The sequence below is a fragment of the Notolepis coatsorum genome (genome assembly GCF_963971535.1).
Source record: "Notolepis coatsorum genome assembly, chromosome: 2".
In the NCBI taxonomy this organism is placed as follows: domain Eukaryota; kingdom Metazoa; phylum Chordata; class Actinopteri; order Aulopiformes; family Paralepididae; genus Notolepis; species Notolepis coatsorum.
The window spans coordinates 203138515-203160264 of NC_140166.1; the positions used below are offsets into that span (position 1 = coordinate 203138515).

General features: G+C 41.8%; 1 protein-coding gene across 1 annotated transcript in view; it reads left to right on the top strand.

Annotated features, from left to right (window-relative positions):
* Window positions 1-21750, top strand: part of ankrd13c (ankyrin repeat domain 13C) — a 95450-nt gene that overhangs the window by 43231 nt on the left and 30469 nt on the right. The window lies entirely within an intron of this gene.

The following is a 21750-nucleotide window of genomic DNA, read 5'->3' on the forward strand; positions in this document are numbered from 1 at the left end:
CATCTAGAAGCAGACAGAGAGGGTTACAATATGCAGTGGTAAAGTACGTTCATGAGATACACATTTACCTTAGACCTCCATGGTGATGCAAGCATTAGCTATAGATAACGTCGCATTAATTACAGTTGACTTGATTGAAGTTTACAAGAACTATGACGATAATCCATGATTATTACTATTGCTGATACATTTAGTTTAGTGGTCCAACGCAGTATACAAGCTAGACCCGACAGTTGTGTCACTACTAGTCACTAGAATGAGGAAAAAAGTGAGAGCTGTCAGTGTCACTTGCCAACAATCCTCATCCATAAAGGGGTGAGACGTCAGAGAATGGTATGCTGCACATTCTAGTGTACATCAGGTCAAATGATTGATTACACGAACTATAAATGTATAGTGATAGAGACCAAAGTAAAAAATACCTAATAATAAAATAGACCTAATAATAGGGGGCGACAGTGGCTTGGGAGTAGAACAGTCGTCTGGTAATCCGGAGGTTCCCGGTTTGATTCTCGCTCCTCCCGGGCAGCGTGTCGAAGTGTCCTTGAGCAAGACACTGATGAGCAGGTTGGCACCTTGCATGGTTGCCTCCACCGGTGTGTGAATGTGTGAGTGAATGGGTAAGATGTGAGAAACAAATTGTAAAGCGCTTTGGATAAAAGCTCTATATAAATACAGCCATTTACCAAAATACCTGTAAATCACAGTAGGCTATATGGGTACAGGACATTTTCTTTTTCTTATAACTTTTCTTATAACACTAAGTATAAGTTATATTTAATATAAATATAAATAAATGCATATACAACACATTCTCAAGATAGATCACTCTGATTAGAAAAGAAAACCCACAACTAAAGTGTACATAAATAGCCACTATTTTTTATATATACAATAAATATACATGGATTTACAGTTACACAAATGGATGTACGATATAAACTGGAATAGCGAACAATATCATGTGTTGTTGTGATACATCTATGGTAATTTAACATTATATTCTTCTAGTACCTCCATTGTGGATTAATAGCCTGGTCTGTTGACATTTGCAATATCAGCAACTGTTGATGAAGATTAAATACTTTAACATTGTAAACCAGCAATCTGAGGGACACAGAGCAGCATAACTGGACCACTTTAACAACCTTCAGGTCAATCGAGGGTTGAATGCACTGAAATACAAGAACACCCTATAGAATATGTACTGTACTTTTACGTTTGAAACTTAATACAGTACTGTAGTGATTGTAATGGTACATAATTCACTCACAGACCTATTGTTAGGAACATTCTAGAAAATTAGTGCCGCCCGAACATTCTGGAACGTGTGTGATGTCATGGCAGTACATTCTAGAACCTTAGTCCTGCCCGATCATTCTGGAACGTTGGTGATGATGTCATAGTAGAACCTTCTAGAACCTCTAACATTCCTATTACATTTTAAGCATTCTTTAGCTTTCTAGTAATGTCCCATTCCGGGGAGCCTGCTCCACAGGCCGGCACTCCTCATCTGGAGTAAGAGGGGAGGAGAGAGGGGTGATGGATAAGGAGAGAGGGGTGATGGATAAGGGGAGATGGATGAGGGGGAGAGGCAGTAACATCTCCAGCACACCTCATTGTGTGAAAAAAACACAAAAAGCTGAGTATTAGCTAAGCATAGACAGATAATAATAATAGTTCATTTATGGAGCATCTTTCATACATAAAATGCAGCTCAAAGTGGATTTTATTGATTCCTACAAACCGGTTGATACACTCACACTCATCTGTGGCCTTTTGGAATAAACCTAGTGGCTACAGTCAACGTTAAGAGTATGGTCAGGGTTAGCTTATGGTTATGGTTGGGGCTAGGTTATGGTTCTGTATATAACCTTTATTTACCAGGGTAGGTTCGCTGAGCATGAATGCTCTTTTTCAGCAAAGCCCTGCTTCACATTCACACAGTTCCATTCACACCTGGGAGCTTTACCGCTAGCTGGCTCTACTAGTACTAGCCCTGCTATCAATCCAGTCCAGAGTATAAGCTAACGTTATGATGCAGAAATATCTGCGGTATCGTTACATGTTGGCAGCTAACGTTAGCTAGCTGCTAACGTTAGCTAGCTGCTAACGTTGGCTAACTGGGCTGGATATATGATAGCTAGTTCGCAGTCAAAGTCAAACGTTAGCAAACTAATAGTTTGGTCTACGTTTCTAATACATGCCGTCAAATATTATGTCTTTATGAATTGACCTTACCTTTGAGCAAACATAAGTGTCCTTGGTAATGGTCTTCACATTCAGTTGTGTATGTGGTCGACGACACGGTAGAATCCACCGCTTGCACTTTTCGTTTGGGCTTCGGAAAAGGTATGAAATATACTCCTCCATCCAGTCTTTCAGGGTACCTGGTGTCCAAATTACAGGTACCCCACGCACAGCGTTTCACCATCGGATATTAGGTAGATAATAACATAAAACTGAACTCTTGACAGTGGTTTCGATCAAAGCCGTCTGGTTTGATACAGCTTACAAACCTAGTTGACCGAGGTTTGTGCAGCGATGATTTTGCTGTGATATGATTGGACAAATTCTATTTTGGGGCGTGGTTTAGCGACAGGTCTATTCTCACTGGGACCTACTGTACAAATTTCACACACGTCAAGTGTTGTCACGATACTGGAATTTCGACTTCGATACGATACCTTGAAAAGTATCGATATTCGATACCATTTTCGATACCAATAAAATAATATATATATATATATATATATATATATATATATATTTTTTTTTTTTTAACAAATTTTGCTTTTGTTGCTGGTTGATTCTACTCAGCTTCTCTCTGGTACTATAAGAGAAGATAAATATAACACCTTTAAAACCCTTTGTTTATCTTTAGATCAGACATTTAAAAATAACTAAATTATCTAATCTAAATCAACCCCCTCTTAACACTTTAAGGACCAGCCACGTATAAATACGTGTTTCGGTGCCATGCGTTGTGGACCAGAGGCACGTATATAGCCGTGGCAAGTTGTTATTGTTTTATTCCATATTAATAACCGGATCAAGATCCCCGATCGACTCTGCAGATCTACCCGCCTCTGTGGAATCGGCAACATGCACTACCGGCCAGATCCTCTTAGGGGCGCCATCGCTCCACTGCAGTATCATTGTGGGCGAATGGATTTTTTTTGTACCCTCCAATGAAGTATCATATTACTCTGATCACAAACCAACAGCATGCACCGTGTATCACGTTTCGAAGCGGAGTTTTCACCATGGAATAAGGGGATTTATCATCAACCAATGGACATATCGATCTACCAGATGCCGATCGATAACAGGGAAATGCTGCCGGTTATCACACGGGCTGACTGTAAGACATTTATCACCTAATTTATAGCCGGATCGGAGCTTGTTGTGCAACGCAAGCAATCGATCTGTGAATGTGGCTACTTACACGGACACTGTATTGGTAATCGATAATACTAATCGACGTCCCCCGCCGCCCCCCTTTCATCCATAGATGCTCTGGGATAGTCCGGATCATAAGCAGTTTATGTTATTTCATTAGCATATATACAACGGAAATGCTGTTGAATATAACGTTAGTAGCCTTTAGCTCTATAACTAGCTTTCCAGAAAATAGATGGTACGAAATCTGCGATAAAGCTTATATTCACGGCGCTATAAAATGACAACCTACAGATGGATTATTTTTTTCTTTAAGCCATTCTGAAGGGACGGTTTATGCACTCAATTGACAATGAGAATGGACAGATAGCAACACTATAAAGTATAGATATAGCTGTTAGAAAACCCACATGTTCGTTTACATTCCCCGGTCCTCTAGCCACTAATTAGACTTAAGCCCATCGGTCGTCAAAGTGTTAAAAACAAAAACCTGTTTAACCTAGCCATCTATAAAACATCATGCTAAAACTGTGAAACAAACTCCCCTAAAGAAGGAAATACATAGCAAACATGACTCAGTTATGCAATAGTGCTGCTGCTTTTTATTTGGTTAAAACAACAACTACAACAATTTTCATGACGGCGGGAGAGAGAGAGAGAGAGAGAATTAACGTTACATTTTCAACAAGATTGCTGCTAATTAAACACTTCATGGAAACGGGGTAACGTTATGTCGAGTTCATAGTTCATACGTGTACTAGTGTAGTTAGTATGAACTCGACTTAACGTTACTCCGTTTCCATGAAGTAATTATAAAGGTGGCCAGCTAGCTAGCATAAGCTAACGGAGGAACGACTAGCTAACGTTAGCTAATAGCTGTATCGTTGGCACTGCTCTGTAACAACGCTTGCAAATGGGCATCGTGGCATCTTTAGCTTTTCCTTCGTCGTTTACTTGAAACCCGAAGTACTTCCAAACAGCACTTCTGCTGTTTTCTTTATCCACAACAAGCACAAGTTGCGGAGGCTCTGCACTAGCCATATTCGGAGCTAAAATCTTTGTTGACAAACTGTGAGGTCTGTGAGGGGGAGGGCTGCAGCAGCGTGTGTCTGTTGGTCTCTGAGGGGGAGGAGGAGGAGGGGCAAGCGTGCTCTGCAACAGCGTGTGTCTGTCTGTCAACAACTTGCGGTAGAACACTGCGAGCAACCCAGCTGGTATCGATACTGCAGAAAGTATCGATATTTCGGGAAATGAGTATTGAAACCGTTTTAAATATTCAGAATCGATATGTATCGATTTTTCGATATTTTTGACAACACTACGGCCGGGTCACACACACATTCCCTTTTGTCCCTCGGGTCGTACCGTAGATCGCTGACGTCACTTTAAACTTAAAATGGCAGCCCCCATCAGAGCATTCGGCTAATAACATTAGCTTAGCGAACCTGCCACCGCACTTCTATGTGGATAAAGTGGTAACAAAATATCACAGCCCCTAAGACTGGGAGCGTTCTAACTCTACTGAGCATGTACCCAACATTATATGAAAAATAAAAAGTCATTACGATGTTTTAGTGCACTTCAAGCGCTAAAGGTATTCATAACTTATAGCAGGGTCAATCAGTGTTAGTACTCGTCTGTTTCTTTTCTTAAGTGAACGTGGTCTTGTCCTTGTTGTATCCTTGTGTAATGTTGATAGTAGTGGGTATACACCGATGAAAGAGAGCAAGTATGTGTCTGGGGGATATAGGTCCCGACTCCCAGGCTATTAGCCTAGCCATCCTCTCAGCCTCCATCGTCTTAAATGCTATGTTCTTTTGGTAGAACTGTTCGGCTGCCGCAGGAGTGTTGAGAGAGTAGCAGATTCCGTTCATGGTTATTAGTATAAGCTGTAGTCACGAGATACCTGGGACGCGGTTTTTAGCCTCACGTATGTAGCTTGGCTTTTAGCCATAAACGCTGCTGAGCTTAACCCGGAAATGGGAAATGCTGAAATAATAACGTGACTTATTCTAAAAGTTATAATTATTTTGTCTCATCTTGTTTTAGTCAACATAAATTAAGAGAGAATTTGTCTTCAGTTGTGGTCAACGATATTTAATTAATAATTTAGTGATGTTAGCGTCACATGGTCTTCAATAACGTGACGTCACGTCTCGTTGTCATCGCGGGAAAAAGCTTTGTTGACGGAAGATCTTTCGTCATCAATTTCGTTGACAAAATTAACACTGCTTGGTTAAAAATGTTTGGGAACCATTGGCATAGGGTGATGATGAGCCCTTTTTGTTGAAACCAACAGGCCATTTGCAGTAATGTCATAATGTCAGTTTATCTCAGGTTTTGCAGCTGTGCTATTTTCTGGTCCGTCTGATTGACTTAAATTTGACGTTTGTCAACTCTGTGTGTCGACACTGATGATCCGAGCAAGAATGTAAAACCCTGCTTAAAAATAGACTGTATCGTGTTTTGCTCTGGAAGGACTATCTCTGTCCTCACGTGCCTTTTCCACACACAGCTATGTTGTGAACTTTACGAGCTCCTCTGACAACCCGCCTGGATTCTACTGGTGTTTATTAGACAGAGAATGACTTTCCATATGGGTTGTTCATGGGTTTAGTACTTTAGCCTTCAAGTATGGCCCCCAGACCCAAGGCTAGTCGCTCAAGCTGTGTGGTGAGGTGGGATGCATATTTAAGGTTGTATTTCCCTTGTTAGAATAAGTGTTACATAGCTCCACATTCCAACAGTCATCACTGATATATAGTGTTTGGTCAGTAACATAGGTCTCCCAGTCCCTCCACTCTCCAGTGAACACAAAATAAAATGTCTGGTATCCCTTCCCACTTTATCCAATCAGGAGAGAGAACGCTAGATATTTTTACTTATTTCAAGAAATCTTGCCAAGCCAAATTAGCTTACTGCGCTGGTAGATTATTTGACTTGTTTCAAGGACACATTTGCTTAAAACTAGTTTTTATTTCTTATTTTTGTCGGACCATTTTTGCAGTGTGGAGTTCTGTCTCTTGATTGGATGAAGTGGGAACAGGATACCAGAAAACCTATTTTCCATTTACTGCAGAGTGGAGGGACTGGGAGACCCACGTTACTGATTAATTATCAGTTATGGCTGTCAGAGTGTAGAGCTATTATTTTAACTTATAGACACGTATTTTAACAAACAAAAAAACACCACTTACAGCACTTTTAACTCATTGAGCGCCAATAACGAAATATCTCGTTTCTGAGAGCCGATGCTTGAGCGCCAATAACGAGATATCTAGTTTTTTGTTCCTTTTTCCTTTTTTTCTATTTTCTTATTCTAAACACCCCTTATTTTTTTCTTTTTTTTTGTCTTTTTTCCCCTCCATTTTTCCTCCGATTTTCTCCCATCCCAATGTTAGTCGTATGCCAATTCCCAATCCCCTTCCTGGTCGCTGCGCACTTACCCCCCACAGTCAGATCATCTGGGAGAGTGGAGGCTACCACGTGCTTCCTCCGACACACGTCCAGCCAATCAACCGCTTCTTTTCACCTGGCAGCGTGGATCCTCCCTGAGAGGGCGTAGCGTGTGGAAGGATCACACTATCCCACTCAGGTCCTATCCGCGCTTAGCAGGCGCCCCGACCGAACTGTAGGAGTCGCTGTTTACAACGACCCGGACCCACCCCGCCAGCTTCTCCCACCCTCTAATACAGCCAATTGTATTATTGTGAACGGCCAGCCAAGCTGGTGACAACCCCGGAGCTGTGAGCTGGATTCGAACAGGCGAATCCAGCTCACAGCTCCGGGGTTGGTGACGAACGCAATCTCCGCTACGCCACCTAACCGCTCTAAACACCCCTTCTAAACACGCAGGCCTTTGTGAGTGTGCCTGGGACCTGCAATGACGATTGAATCCCGACAGGTGGCCTTATGAACTGCATGGGCCAGTTTAGTGTGGGGTCGCCCCACGCCGCAGTGAGAGCAACCAAAGCACTAGGGAGTGAGCAGCAGTGAGCAAACTACAGCCATCTAACGTTCGACAATGGCGATCGCCTAGAGCGAACTATTGGATATTATGAAGAAGAAGACTAAACGGATGATATGGATGATGATTATGGATGATAAGGTGCGTTTCCACCAGACTATGTTGGACTCAGCACTTCTGGTAAATCATAAAAATACTATAGTCAAACCGGCAGATGAGGAAACCTATTCGGCTCTGTGGTATAGTCTGGCCTGAGCAGACTATAGAAGAAGAAGACCACAGATGCGAGATTTGCGCATATGCGCACTAGAGCTGTCCCCGAAGCCTGTTTTTGGGCTTCGAACTTCATCAGGGTTTTTCGAACGGACATTCGAACCTTCGTTTTTAATGTAAAGAAAAACATTTAAATCATTAAAAAAAACTTTTAAATGTATTCTTAAATTTTTTAATATATATAAATATCCTCAAACTAAATCCTCAATTTGAATAAAGTGATTAATCTGATTAAATTAGTCTTTTTTATTTTATTAAATCAACTTTATTTAACACAATCTGCGCCAACAACGTTTATATACGTGTTTGCTCGACAACCGTTTTCCTTTTTTCCGATTTTAATATTCTATTCAATGTCACAGACCTGTATGTTGCTGTTAAAAGGCATACTGGGACCCTGAGTAAATCGCTTCATCCGACCACTTCGAAACGTATCTGGCACACTCTATCCATAAATTGTGCCAAATTATGTCTTATATATTTTTATTTTTAATTTTTTTTAATTTTTTATTTGTATTTTTTTACTTTTTAAATGATTTTATTGAATAAATAAGAATCGTGAGAGAATCGTGATCTCAATTCTTAGAGAGAAAAATCGTGATTCACATTTTAGCAAGAATCGCCCAGCCCTAACACCAATACTGGAAATCGCGATCAGACAATTGGAATATTATTTTTGGAATACCCCCGACCAAAGGTAAGGACTATCTGACATCAATTTCAGCTTGATCCAACAATGTTTTCATTTCGATCCAGCTGATCAGCGTGTGGGGGGTTCACAACGAATGCCGTTACTGCATCAGAAACGCCCCCCACCCCCCGTTCATGCATTCTTGATGAAACATAAAACATAATACCTATTATATACATTTGATTTGGAAATAGTAGCGTGTCCAGGGATGAAACGCCAATGCTTTTAGTAGAATTCACGTAGGGCCCTATAGCTCAGCTCTCCAGGAATTAGCCCGGATCACTCCAAAAATATACTTATATTCACCACGGGATAACGCGCAAATGTATTCATGAACAAATTTATTCTTTTTTGCATCTTGGACAGAAGATGGTTACTGTCAAATGACCATAGTATTGTATCCATAGCTAGAATATAGATATAGCTCTACAAACAAGGTGATGCACTCCTATCTTTTAAAGCGTGGCCTAGCTAGAACAGGATAAGGATAATAGCTGGCAGTGAATGAGTTAACCTCTTCCGCCCGTGCCGTCCGGGGGCGGACCGCAAATTACATTACGTCATAAATCAAGTTCTCCAGACTGTCTGACAAATTTTTTTTTTTTTTTTTTTTTTTTTTCAAACGTATTCAAGTAAATGTCAAGTTAGACCGCGCTCTCAAAATCCGACACTGGGTGCTGAAATCCCGTAAAGTGATATATAAAAAGAACCAGGACCAGCTTCCCTTTATATAAAACGTATTCAAGTATAAACATCATAACCATGTCACAACAGCAGTTATAATGTATATTATCATCAATACGTTAGTTTACCAATAGGTTAAAGTGTTATTAGGTAGATTTTAGTTTTCGTTTTTATTGTGAATGGTGGCCATTTTGAAAAATTGTTGGTCGGTAATTGTAGTTTTTTTTTTTTTTACGGACATCGAGAGCTTTCAATGAGCGTTGGAATTTTTCAGAAACACCCTACCCAGAGGCCTCTATGTCAAAAAAAGGAAATGGATTCTGTATGAATTATTTTAACACTATCAGTGCCGGCCTTGTTTACCTTTTTACCCCGTTGAATGCCATCATCCACTTCAATGTTAGCGTTAAAAACGCATAATCTATGTTTTAAATTATGGCTATGTGTCTAATCTGCCCGTCGCTTATCAATGACTTGTTTGCAGTCAACATTGTCGAAACGGATTGTTTTTTAATCGGTTCATATCCTTTTTATAGCATTTCGAAAAGCTATTGTTCTCTCAAAGATTTTCGGAAAATTGAAAGATTCCCCCATAAACGGCATTTATTGGAATATTCTCGAATACACTAGACACGTTGTCATTTGTCTGCCTATTTATGAATCGTTTTCAAATAAACGCTAGATTATCGATAGTATATGTGTACTTATGCACGCTATAGAGGCGGGCTGAAAAATCTATTATCCATTTCCTCAAGATCACACACACACGCACGCACATACACACACACGGCACATGCTGATATCTCAGTGAATACAGGTCTGATTATCCTAAAACTGGTAACATAGACTCCTTACCTTAGATCAGATGTTCTCCAAAAAGATTAGTCCAATTCCTGATCGCCATTCCAAATATCGATCGCGTTTATTGATTGATTATTGGCTGCTGTAAATATATATTCCAGGCTGCTTTCCAACTCACGATCAGATCCCTCATCATCAGACGGCTCGCCAGCATAATGGTGCCAGTTGGCCACCCCCACAGGGATCTCCCAGTATAATCGACTGACCTGCAGTTACACAGGGATAGACGATAGGGGGCGGTTTTTTCCCATCTGAGCTCCTAGATAGTCTGCTGTACCAACGGGAGACTCGGTTGATGAATTATGAATTCAGATCGCTAATAAAAAAATCAAACGACAATACACGTCGTCGGCACTCAACGGGGGGTCTGATAAGACGAGAATACACGTCGTCGGCATTCAAAGTGTTAATATCTCTTATTACTCGAGATAATATACCACAAAACTTAACATTATTGGCATATATTGGAGCACAGTTAGTTTGTCTCCCCTATTCTTAGCATTGAGCAACAATCAGATTTGAATAAAAATGGCGTCACTCTGGCCAGAATAAGAAACCTACTGTAAATACAGTAGATTTCATTATCTGTTCTTATGCACGCCTGGTGATACTAAATCCAAATTGAACTCGGGCATTTGAAAGATAAGATTTGGCACAATCCATAAATGTGCGAATTGGCTATAATAAGGTAATTTATAAGCCTGCTATTCTATATTATATAATAATATTTCAAATTGCATTGTTCCGGATGGGAGAATTCAGTACTGTATCTACAAAACCTTCTGTTTAATAATCTTCCCTTTATTAATTTCCTAAGCTTTTTGTACACGTGATCTCAAGAAGGTACTGAACGAGATCAGTGGCAGTTTTTCATGTCTGGTCATTTTTAGCATGGTGTTATTCACTGTCAAAGATGCAAAGAAAAATCATAATTCATATTCTCCTTTGTTTCATTACAATTTAAGCAAGCCTAGTAATAGACATACTATTTCTGACACTGGGAATACATTCACTGAGGTCCATAGATGTCCCTAGATACCAAGAACATACAAATGGACCTTGTAGAAGTGGAGCAATATTCCATTTACTTGGGTATGTATTTTAGGCGGATTTTCATAAAATAGGGCTCCGGGCTTAAGAGGTTAATGAATATAACTCATCAGTTTTAATACTATAATATTAGTGTAGCCTAATCTTTATCTGCAACTGTGAAGAAAAAACCCATTGGTTTAAACAGAATGAATAGACATAAAAAAAAAATATATATATATATATTTTTTTTTTATTATTAAAAATTCGAATGTTTATTTAGAATTTGAATGCCAAAGTAACGAACGAAGGTCCGAATGTTCGAACGTTTGGTCTCAGCCCTAATGCGCACAAAACACTATATCTCACTATCTAGAAAACCAGCGTGGATTATTGTGAAACGGGGCGTTTTTTTGCGTGGTATAGCGCACAAACGAAGCTATGTAGAGATAAACTGTTTTGTCCCTGTTGGAGTATAAATAGTGCCTGTCAAATGAGCCATACTATTGTCTCCATAGCTATAATATAGAATATACAATGGGTCCGCAAACATCGTGAAAATTGTCAATAACGCTGGCGCCAGGGAGTAAAGATGGAAAAACAGTGTGGCAGTCAATGAGTTAAAAGCTGCAATCTATTTCAAATTTTTAAAATTCTTTTTACATTTTCCAAACCTTTTATGACTTCCTTCTACGAGAAGGTATCATTGAACCAGTGTCCGACTCAGTCAACTCTGTGCCACCAGTGGCCCCCAGCCACTCTGTTGTTATCCCATCATTTCTCCTCTGTGTAAACAAAGTCGAACCGTCCCTTAGAGACGCCGATTTTTCCTCTCCATGTAGTACATTATAAAAGCACTCTTCTCGTTGAAAAGTTTTTCTCCCCAGTGAATCTCTTAATTATTACATCAATATTGTGCCGTCAGAACAGTTGCTTTTGTAGGTTTAAGTGTTTAATTTTCGCGAATGGGAATTTTGGCCACTAACCCCCGTTTAACAACCAGGAAATGCCCAAGTGAAAGTCGCATTGTAGCTGATGAATCTAGTCATCTGTGCAGTGAAGATTCCGGCGAATCTTTTAGTTACGCTAGAGAGGGCAGTATGTTTAGACAGGAAGTAGTTAACAATGATCACTAATACTATTTGATGAGTCTTCAGTTTTCGGAGAGACAGAGAGGGAGGGGGCGAGGAGAGACTTAGCTAAAAAGATGTGTTTATGGGTTGTTTTAGATGATCGACTACACCTGGCTGAGAGAAGACCTCTTCTTGTGCTGTCACACATTTCCTTTACATTCAGAAGGTTTAGGGAAAGAAACCCTCTGATCTCCCTTCCATTCCCTCTCGCAATATCTTCACTAGGCAGAATAATATTGTACACAATAGCTGAGATTGTAAAGACCATGTCTGTTGTTTTTATACGATCATCACATCTAGGCTACATCTAAGTTAGATGACTGTCATTTAGATGTTGAGAATAGTTTTAACTAAGGACTGAAAAGGACTACTCCCGTGTGGGGTTAATTATGGAGGTTTGGTGTGTCAGGGAAATCCTCCCATCAATAGGCCAGTGGAGATGTCCAAGTGATTCATTGGGCGGCCTGTGATGCATTGGAACTGGAGCGCCCAGCTGCACAAGCAGTAGAAACAGTGGGATCTGTAGTCCATTGTGCCAAACGGTACTTAAATGGTAAATGGACTCTATTTATATATAGCGCTTTTATCCAAAGCACTTAACAACGTATGCCTCGCACGCCCGGCGATGGAGGCAAACGAGCAAGGTACCAACCTGCTCATCAGGAGCAGTTAGGGGTTTGCTCAGGGACACTTTGACGCGCTGCCTGGGGGAGCCGGATTCTAACCAGGAGCCTTCCGATTACCAGACGACCACTCAACCTCCTGAGCCACTGTCAGCCCCTACTTAAAAGGGCACTTTGCAGATTTTCCATCCTTAATCCCATCGTTCTTTTGTGGTAATCAATGTGGTAATCATCAAACGTGTAACCAACGTGTTCTGTGTCTCGAGAGCTCAGCCACATCGGCACTGAGGAGAGCGGGCCTCTAGCGAACTCTTTCCTCTAGAGGTCGTCCTCGAGTTTCAACTACTATGGTTGAAAATAGTTGAGGAAATATTGTCTGCTGTTCACTAGAGGTCCGCTCTCCTCTCGTGACGTCACCCAGAGGAACGTCTCGGTTACATGTCCGATTATCACATGTCCACCTCACAATAGAGCAATTACAAGGATTATGGTTGAAAATCGGTTAAAAGTGCTCCTTTTTAAATAGGCGTACATTGTGAATCCATCCTTGAAATTACTAGGACAAACGGGTGTCTTTGAGACTGCTGAAGTGCCTGGCAAGGCAAATTAATTGCACACTAGTTCAAATATATTACACCAAATTTAGAATGGATACCTGTCTTACATACTGCTAGCCTGGCCTAGTCTGTATATCAAACAATGGCTTCCATATTGCTTACCTGCTCTGTGTCAGTAGAGATAATCCCCAGTTTCTTGGAAGCTAGCCAGAAGCACTTGTCTTGTCTGTTTGAACAGAAGCCTAATTGTTAAGTGGCTGGGCCTTAAGATGTCATCATATAGGACTGTTCCTAACTCTCCGAGTGTGTAAAGGTAATGGATTAGAGTGGTGAATGTGTGCATAGCGTCAACATGGAGACAGTTGGTTTGGTTTAGCGGTGAATCCTGTCCATGTTGTTGGCACTGGGGAGGTATACCAAATATCAAAGTACAGTATACTATGGATTTTTGCTATACAGTATACAAACAAAGTACAAAGTACGATATACAGTATACAAAGAGCTGTCCCTGAAGCCTGTTTTTGGGATTCGAACCATCGTTTTTAATAATGATAAAAATGGGCTCCTAAATAATTGTTCCGGTTCAGTACTGTCGAGTCTTGACTTTAGGCACATAGCGCACATTTACGCATATAACGTAGAACATATGCACATATTGCTGCGGTTATTAAGAGTAGTAGTACCTACTTACTGGTCACGGGAGGCTTCAATAACGTTTGGATGGTAATCCATTTTGTGAATCCATTTGTTGAAACAATATCTTTCGTCTCCCGCTATCTTAACGTTAGCAAGCTAAATGTAAACGGTCGGGTATCGGTATCGGCCGATAAGTGCCTTGTTGACTGCTATCGGCCTATCGGCCGATAAGCTCAAATGTGCCGATAGCAGTCGCCGATAAATACCCATCAATTTGTGTAGCGTCAAAAGGCAAAAAAAAAAAAGTTCACTCGAGACCTACCTGCACAACGCCCGCCGTCCCCCACACACACACACAATCTACTGCATCAAAGTAACTACTTATGATTAACAAGGCATTCGTTTTGTGGCATTAGCGTTATATAGTTAGTGTTACACGGACAATAACATCAGCATATTATTATTACCCATAGCAGCAAGGCATTACTCCGAGTCCGTTCATTAGCTCGGTTCCATTCCGTTGCTCATTCCGTACCCAACTACACATTCTGCAATCTGTTAATAAAGTTTTCAACCAGACAAATGTATAGAAAGGCTTTGTTTTATTATAACATTTGTTGCAGTAAAATCATTATGTCTCATTTGGTCATGCGTGGAGCGCCGGTCGGCGGGCCGGGCAGCTAACGTAGCTACGTTATTAGCTATTAGATGCAAGACTAACGTTACTGGTGAAAATGTGATTTGCGTTGGAATACTCCTTTGTCAACTTGCTGTACTTTGCTTGCAGGTCTGCAGTCATTATTGCTGCATTATGAATACCCCCAACTTTAGCCAAGGTAACGTTATGGCTAAACCTTTAACAATAGTTAACGCTAGCTTTCGGTTAGCTGTTCAATGCTATTAATAACACAACTCCCCGTCAACACCCTCTCTCGGGAAGATGGCATTTAAGAAAGTATCTGCTGTTAAAATGAAGTGTTACACGTTCAATAACAAGCATATTATTTACCCGAACATAGCAGTAAACAAGGCATTACTCCGTTAGTCCGTTCATAGCTCGGTTCCATTCCGTTGCTCATTCCGTACCCAACTACACATTCTGCAATCTGTTAATAAAGTTTTCAACCAGACAAATGTATAGAAAGGCTTTGTTTTATTATAACATTTGTTGCAGTAAAATCATTATGTCTCATTTGGTCATGCGTGGAGCGCCGGTCGGCGGGCAGCTACGTTAAGTGTGTTCTGCTCTCGCAAACAGAACAATGGCGGCATGCCCGGAAGTAGAAACATTTATAAGCGCTTGCCGATTGGTCGGCAAGCGGGAGGTGGGTGCTAGCGGTGTGGCGTAATTGGCCGAATCGACTGTCAATCAAAATGGTTCCATTGCATTGGTTGAAAGCTCTGGTTGAGAGAATAGTATCCCGCTGCAGGCCGCAAGAATGGTTCCATTTCATTGGTTGAAAGCTCTGGTTGAGAAAATAGTATCCCTCTGCAGGCCGCAAGACGATACTGGGAGAGAGATAGTGATACCATAAACATATTTCTTGATGTTTCCTTTTTTTAAGTAAGTAAAGAGGCCTACAAATACAAACATACACATACAAATATACAGTAGTTTCATTAAAAAAAATAAAAAAATAAAAATAAAATAATTTTTTTTTTTTTTTTTTTTTTTTACAAATACTTATATACAAATATCGGTATCGGTATCGGCCGATAGTGTTAGTTGAACAATCGGTATCGGTATCGGCGGCCAATTTTCATATCGGTGCATCCCTAGTGCTGCATAACATACCTGTGTAACGTTAAGTAACTTGTGTTTCGCTGGGAAAGTTCAGCATCACTGCATACACTTGGTTTCATCCAAACGTCCATTCGGAAACGTTGTATTATGAAATAAGACGGGTGAGTGTGAGTCACTCAAATCTGTCTTTTTTGCATGATTGATTAATTTTCTGATAATGTATGACGGTGACCCCTCCTCATCTCGACTAGACTGTATTGTTGTGTCTGTGTTCGCGCGTGACTTTCGAATTATTGTAAACACAACATAGTACTGTGATATTCTTATATATATATCACATTCTGATATATTTTTTATGTAAAATAAATTTAAAAAAAGTGTCTTTAATTAAAATTATATATAAAAAAAACAAACAGAGGTTCGAACCCATTAACCCATTTTTCGCCAGGCATTGTACCCTTCTTAAGGCCTCTACATGCTACAGCAACTTCAAAGCAACTGCAACACAACATCAGCGCGATTTCAACGCGGTTGTTGCAGAGGGTCTTGTAGACTGTGTTGCGAGGATGTTGCGTACATCTCCCCAAAATCGAATCTAAACAACCGTTGCGTTGATATTGCGTAGCAGTGATTGGTTGGTAGTGAATGGGGGCGGGGCTGTCATAGAATAATATTGGTCCCGCAGCGAGGAATACCATCCTCCATTGTTGTAGCCAGCCAGCGTTGATGCTAAATAATTAGCGTCACATAGCTGGCCTTTTTCTGAAAACCCAAGCACATATTGTTCCATAGCATACGCCTTCAGTTGATCATGACAAATCCTCTCTTACCTTGACGATTAAAAAGCCTCCATAATTTAGTAAATAAAGCTGTAGCCAGCCAGCTAGCATTGGTGCTATTCAAAATGCTATCCACATTAGCTACATAGCTAACCAACTAAATACAATGGTATCCTGAGGTAACGTTAAATACAACGTTTGCTAGTCGAAATGACTGGACACACACAGGGACAAGTTAAACATCAATCAATTAATTTATTCCAACAGGTAGTTTGAGCTGCATGTGAGCCGAGGTCTTTCTCTCCTCTCCATTGGAAACGAATGACGTTACGTTAGCTTGAAAAAGCACAGAATCGTCCGACAAAAGTTAAGCTGCTAGCAACAGACACTAAGGGCCCTTTCTCACTCACCCTATTCGTTTCTATTCCGTTCCGTTCTGGCCCGTTCCGAGATCTGATTCGAACTCCCCCCCCCCCCCCCCCCCTCTCCCCCCTCTAGTTTGCGTACACACTGCAGTCTTGTTTCGTTCCGGGTTCTGTTTACGGTTTGCCTTTTGAGCGTTTACGCTTGCCGTAGGCGATGATGTCACGTTCCTGTCACGTTTCCTGCAAAGAAAGTTAACAAGGCGGCGCCGGGCGCCACCATCTTTGCCTGTTTACCCATTGCAGCACTTCTTTTTCAGCAAAGTCTAATAAAAGTGCAATAAACAAAACGGATACATTCACTGTGTGTTCTGCCTGTCATTTGTTGATGAAACAAAACTAACATCAACACAAGTGACCACCAAGAGCGGATAGTTTAGTCTAAAAAAAGATCGGTAGCTACATTGTTAGCTGCATGCTAACGTCAATGGAATATGCCATTATAACCGTATAGCATTGTGGCTAGAAGCTAACGTTACCTCACGCTAGTTAGCTTGGAGCTATCAGTAGTTAGATAACATTAGAGACAACGCTGTGTGTATTAAACAAAGGTGACTAGATGACTGGGCCATTTTGTTTAATGCTTGTTAAGTTGAAAGAGGAGCTTTGAGCTAACAGGGGCTGATAGCTAACGCTAGCTCATGTTAGCCAGTGGCAGTGCTCAACCAATCGTTAATGCTAGCAGAATGAATGGATGTAAACTTTATTTAACATATTGCATAATGGGTACAATACAATACGGCTCAATACAAACAATTGTTAAGGGAATGCAGACTGTTGTAGCTTGGACTGGGGTCCTTATAACAATAACTTGACAACAGGTAGCTGCAGCTATTTGGGACACGGAGCTAGTTAGCTTAGCCTGTCCAGCAGCTAACATTATCCCATCGTTCATGGCAATTATATTACATGTCATTGATCTACTGGTCGACCACGGCCGACTGGTTGGGCACCACTGGTCTAATAGAAATAAATGCATTCAAACAAGAAACTAATGTATAGAAAATAGCATGGCAAACAAAAATTGCCAGGCCTAATGCGAGCCAGGGAAGTGCTGTGCGTTTGTAACGTGGCTTCATGTTTTTCATCCACTTGTTTTTGGTTGAGGTCTGAACTCTCAAATTGCCCATAAATATCGTTTTTGTGGGTATTCTCCAGTTGTTGCTGTGGTGTTATCTGCCCACGCCCGTGTTTAGGTACAAGCTCGCAAAACCACGCCCCCCGTTCTCCCGGGGCAGAATCCGAGACCACCTATTCCAACTGATCCCGTTCAGCGGGGGGTGAAACGAATCAGCGCCGTTTCGCATCGCAAAAGGGGTGAGTGAGAACACTCCCCCCCGTTCTCGGGAGCAGTGATTCGATCTCCAAACGTGAGTGAGAAAGGGCCCTAATACTTCCGGTCGGGGGATTTCAAAATAAAAGAGCGATGTCTAAAAGCACCGGAAATACATTTATTTTGTACATTATCTAACGTTAACACGAACCTAAACTAACTTTAACTTGATACCAATTGACGCCAGATAAAAAATTTCAACTGTACAAGGTCCCAGACGTTATGACTCATCATGCGCGGTTGACCGGGGGGGGGGGGGGGGGGGGGTCGTTTATAATGCAATGACCGACGTTAAATGAATCATGTAGTATGGGTGATATATTGATCATAGCAGTTTGTATGGATAATAATAATCAAAAACGCTGAAACTCACTGCAGCTTCCTCGTAGCGATGGGGGATGATACTGGAGCAAAAAGATCGCTATTATGGGATGTTGATCTATGCGCTCCATTTCCAGGTTGTATAATACTATATACATCCAAATAATGTTGTTTATCGAGTTATGGCAACGGATCGATTATCCAGTGTGTCCAGATGGAGTCTCGCGAGCGATAGCGAGTGGCGGACGGAATAGGGGTGACACCAAGCACTTCCGGCCCCACTTCCGGTTTGGCAACTCGCCGATCGGCCACCAGGTGGCGGTATTGAAGCGCTGGAGAGTTGAGTGGAGATCTACAGCACCAGTCATGACTCCGTGGGTGAAATGTGAATACCATGACCATGAAAATTTGAAATATTGATCTCAATGACGGCGTAATCCGTCATTGGCAGATTAAGCATGGCGAGGAATGACGTCTTAATCCGTCAATGGCGGAGAATGGGTTAATTAAGATTTGAATGCCAACGTAACGAATGAAGGTCCGAACGTTTGGGCTCAGCCCTAATACAACAGTACATATTATGTATTTTTAAGTTTAAAACAAAGATTTTCAGTGAAATAGCATTATATCTTCAAATCTAAGGTACACATAGTGATGTGATATTTTGGCCACATCACAACACTCAGCCCTACATGTGGGCATGGTGTCCATGTCCTCTGGGTGGTCCAGGGCCAGATGGTGATTCTGTCTCCCTCCCGTCCTGCTGTGGAGCGAGCGGTGAGGATCCGGAGCCTGTCCACGCTCATTAAACTGAGAGAGAGACGCCCTGGCCATGTGTGTGTGTGCATGCGCGCGTGTGTGTGTGTGCTGTCATCTGGCCTAGTTTTGCCTTCAGCACCCCACTACCCTTTTATGCTCCCCAAAGCCCTGTGAGGGGCTGTGATGATGTCAGTATAAACAACATGTTAGTGTACGTACTCACTACTGTGCACGTGTGTGTGCACGCGTGTGGGAGTACAAGAGGTAGGCAGGACCCGAGATATTTGGGCTAATGACAAAGCTACTTTTAGTTCCATATCAATCAACATTCCCTTTAGTTTCTAGGGTGTCAAACGGAATTGTCTTTTTCTGCCACAGTTTCTATCAGCTTGTAATTGGCACAAACACACAACACACACTGTTGCTTTAATCCCTCGACTCTTTCAAAGCAGCACAATTAGCCGAGCTCTAGCTGACACTCCCTCCTCCTTAACGTCCCCTAATGCTACAATAAACGCTAGCTGGTCGGGTGTGGCTTAGTTTGTTTCCTCATTACTTGTTTGAAAACAAGCGAGCTCATACTATAGAGCCGGCGGTGGATGAGGGAGAATTGCCGTTAAAACCCATCAAGCTGGACCACCTCGCTTAGAAGTCTCTGGTGGGTCTGTTTGTGCCTCCCCCGGGTCATTAAGGCCCTTGTACAGACCTACCTCATTAAGGCCCTTACAGACTGACCTCATTAAGGCCCTTACAGACCGACCTCATTAAGGTCCTTACAGACCGACCTCATTAAGGCCCTTACAGACCTACCTCATTAAGGCCCTTACAGACTGACCTCATTAAGGTCCTTACAGACCGACCTCATTAAGGCCCTTACAGACCTACCTCATTAAGGCCCTTACAGACTGACCTCATTAAGGCCCTTACAGACCGACCTCATTAAGGCCCTTACAGACCGACCTCATTAAGGCCCTTACAGACTGACCTCATTAAGGTCCTTACAGACCGACCTCATTAAGGCCCTTACAGTCCTACCTCATTAAGGCCCTTACAGACTGACCTCATTAAGGCCCTTACAGACCGACCTCATTAAGGCCCTTACAGACCTACCTCATTAACTCATTCAGCGCTGGAGCTATATGCCCGATATAGCTCTAGATGGCCACCGCTTTAATCAATGGGATCTCGCAGATCTATCGTTGAAATCAGGTTACCTCGCCTGATTATTTAAACCATGCCCGCACGGCTTGGATCGTCCCAGAAAAAAAACTATACCATGCCCAGTGGAGTGCAATACCAGCCGCAAGGCGTAGGGGGCGGTATTTGCCATTTTGCGAGCTCAGACCCATTCCCAACGATAACATCAGGCTGGATGGATGAAAATGAATGGATATCGCTAATAAAAGGAATAACGATTCAAACCCGACTATACTCGTGATTGACGCTCGAGCGATGGCGAGTTAACCCGACTATCATCGCGTCTGGCGTCCAATGAGTTAAGGGGCTTACAGACCTACCTCATTAAGGGGCTTACAGACCAACCTCATTAACACTTTCAGTGCCACGGATGACATATCTCGTTTTATTAGGCCCCCCACTGAGTGCCCACGACGACAAATATCGTTTTATTTGTTTATTAGCAATCTGATTTCATATTTCATCAACCGAGTCTCCCGTTGGTACAGCAGCTCCTCCAGCAGCTCAGAATGGAAAAAAGCGCCCCCTATCGTCTATCCCTGTGTAACTGCAGGTCAGTCGCTTAGATCAGTCGATATGTAGAGGCGGAGCCAGCTGGCTCCTTGAACTGGCAAGCTGTCTGCTCAACATGGAAGTCACCGCGGGACGGGAATCAGCCTGGAATATATATTCACAATAGCCAATACTCAATCAATAAGTGTGATCGATATTTGGAATGGCGATCAGGAATTGGAATGATCTTTCAACCGGTAAATCAAGGTTAAGCAAGGGCTCTGAAAGTGTTAAGGCCCTTACATACCTAGTACCTACCTCATTAAGGCGCTTACATACCGACCTCATTAAGGGGCTTACAAACCTACCTCATTAAGGGACTTACAGACCTACCTCATTAAGGCGCTTACAGACCTACCTCATTAAGGGGCTTACAGTCTAACCTCATTAAGGAGTTTACAGACCAACCTCATTAAGGGGCTTACAGACCTACCTCATTAACCAGCTACTGTATGTGTTCATCTCCCCGATACTAGGGATATGACTTTCCCACCAGCAGCATACTGGGATTGGCCTCTTACTCTTACTACTGTGAGGCTTTCATCTCCCTCCAGGAAGACGATACAGGCCTAGCCTGCCTCTGAACAACCTGTTGTTGTAACTCACGGTGTGGATAGTAGGCCTGTACGGTATTGGAAATAATTAACATTGCAATATATATTTATTTTGTATGTGATCTTTTAACTGCAATAGCCCAATTTGGGAAGAATGTTTTTCTCTAGTAATGAAAAGGTGATTCTGGAGGCAGAAATAAGGCAGTTGTTTAATACTCTGGTTGTAATACCAT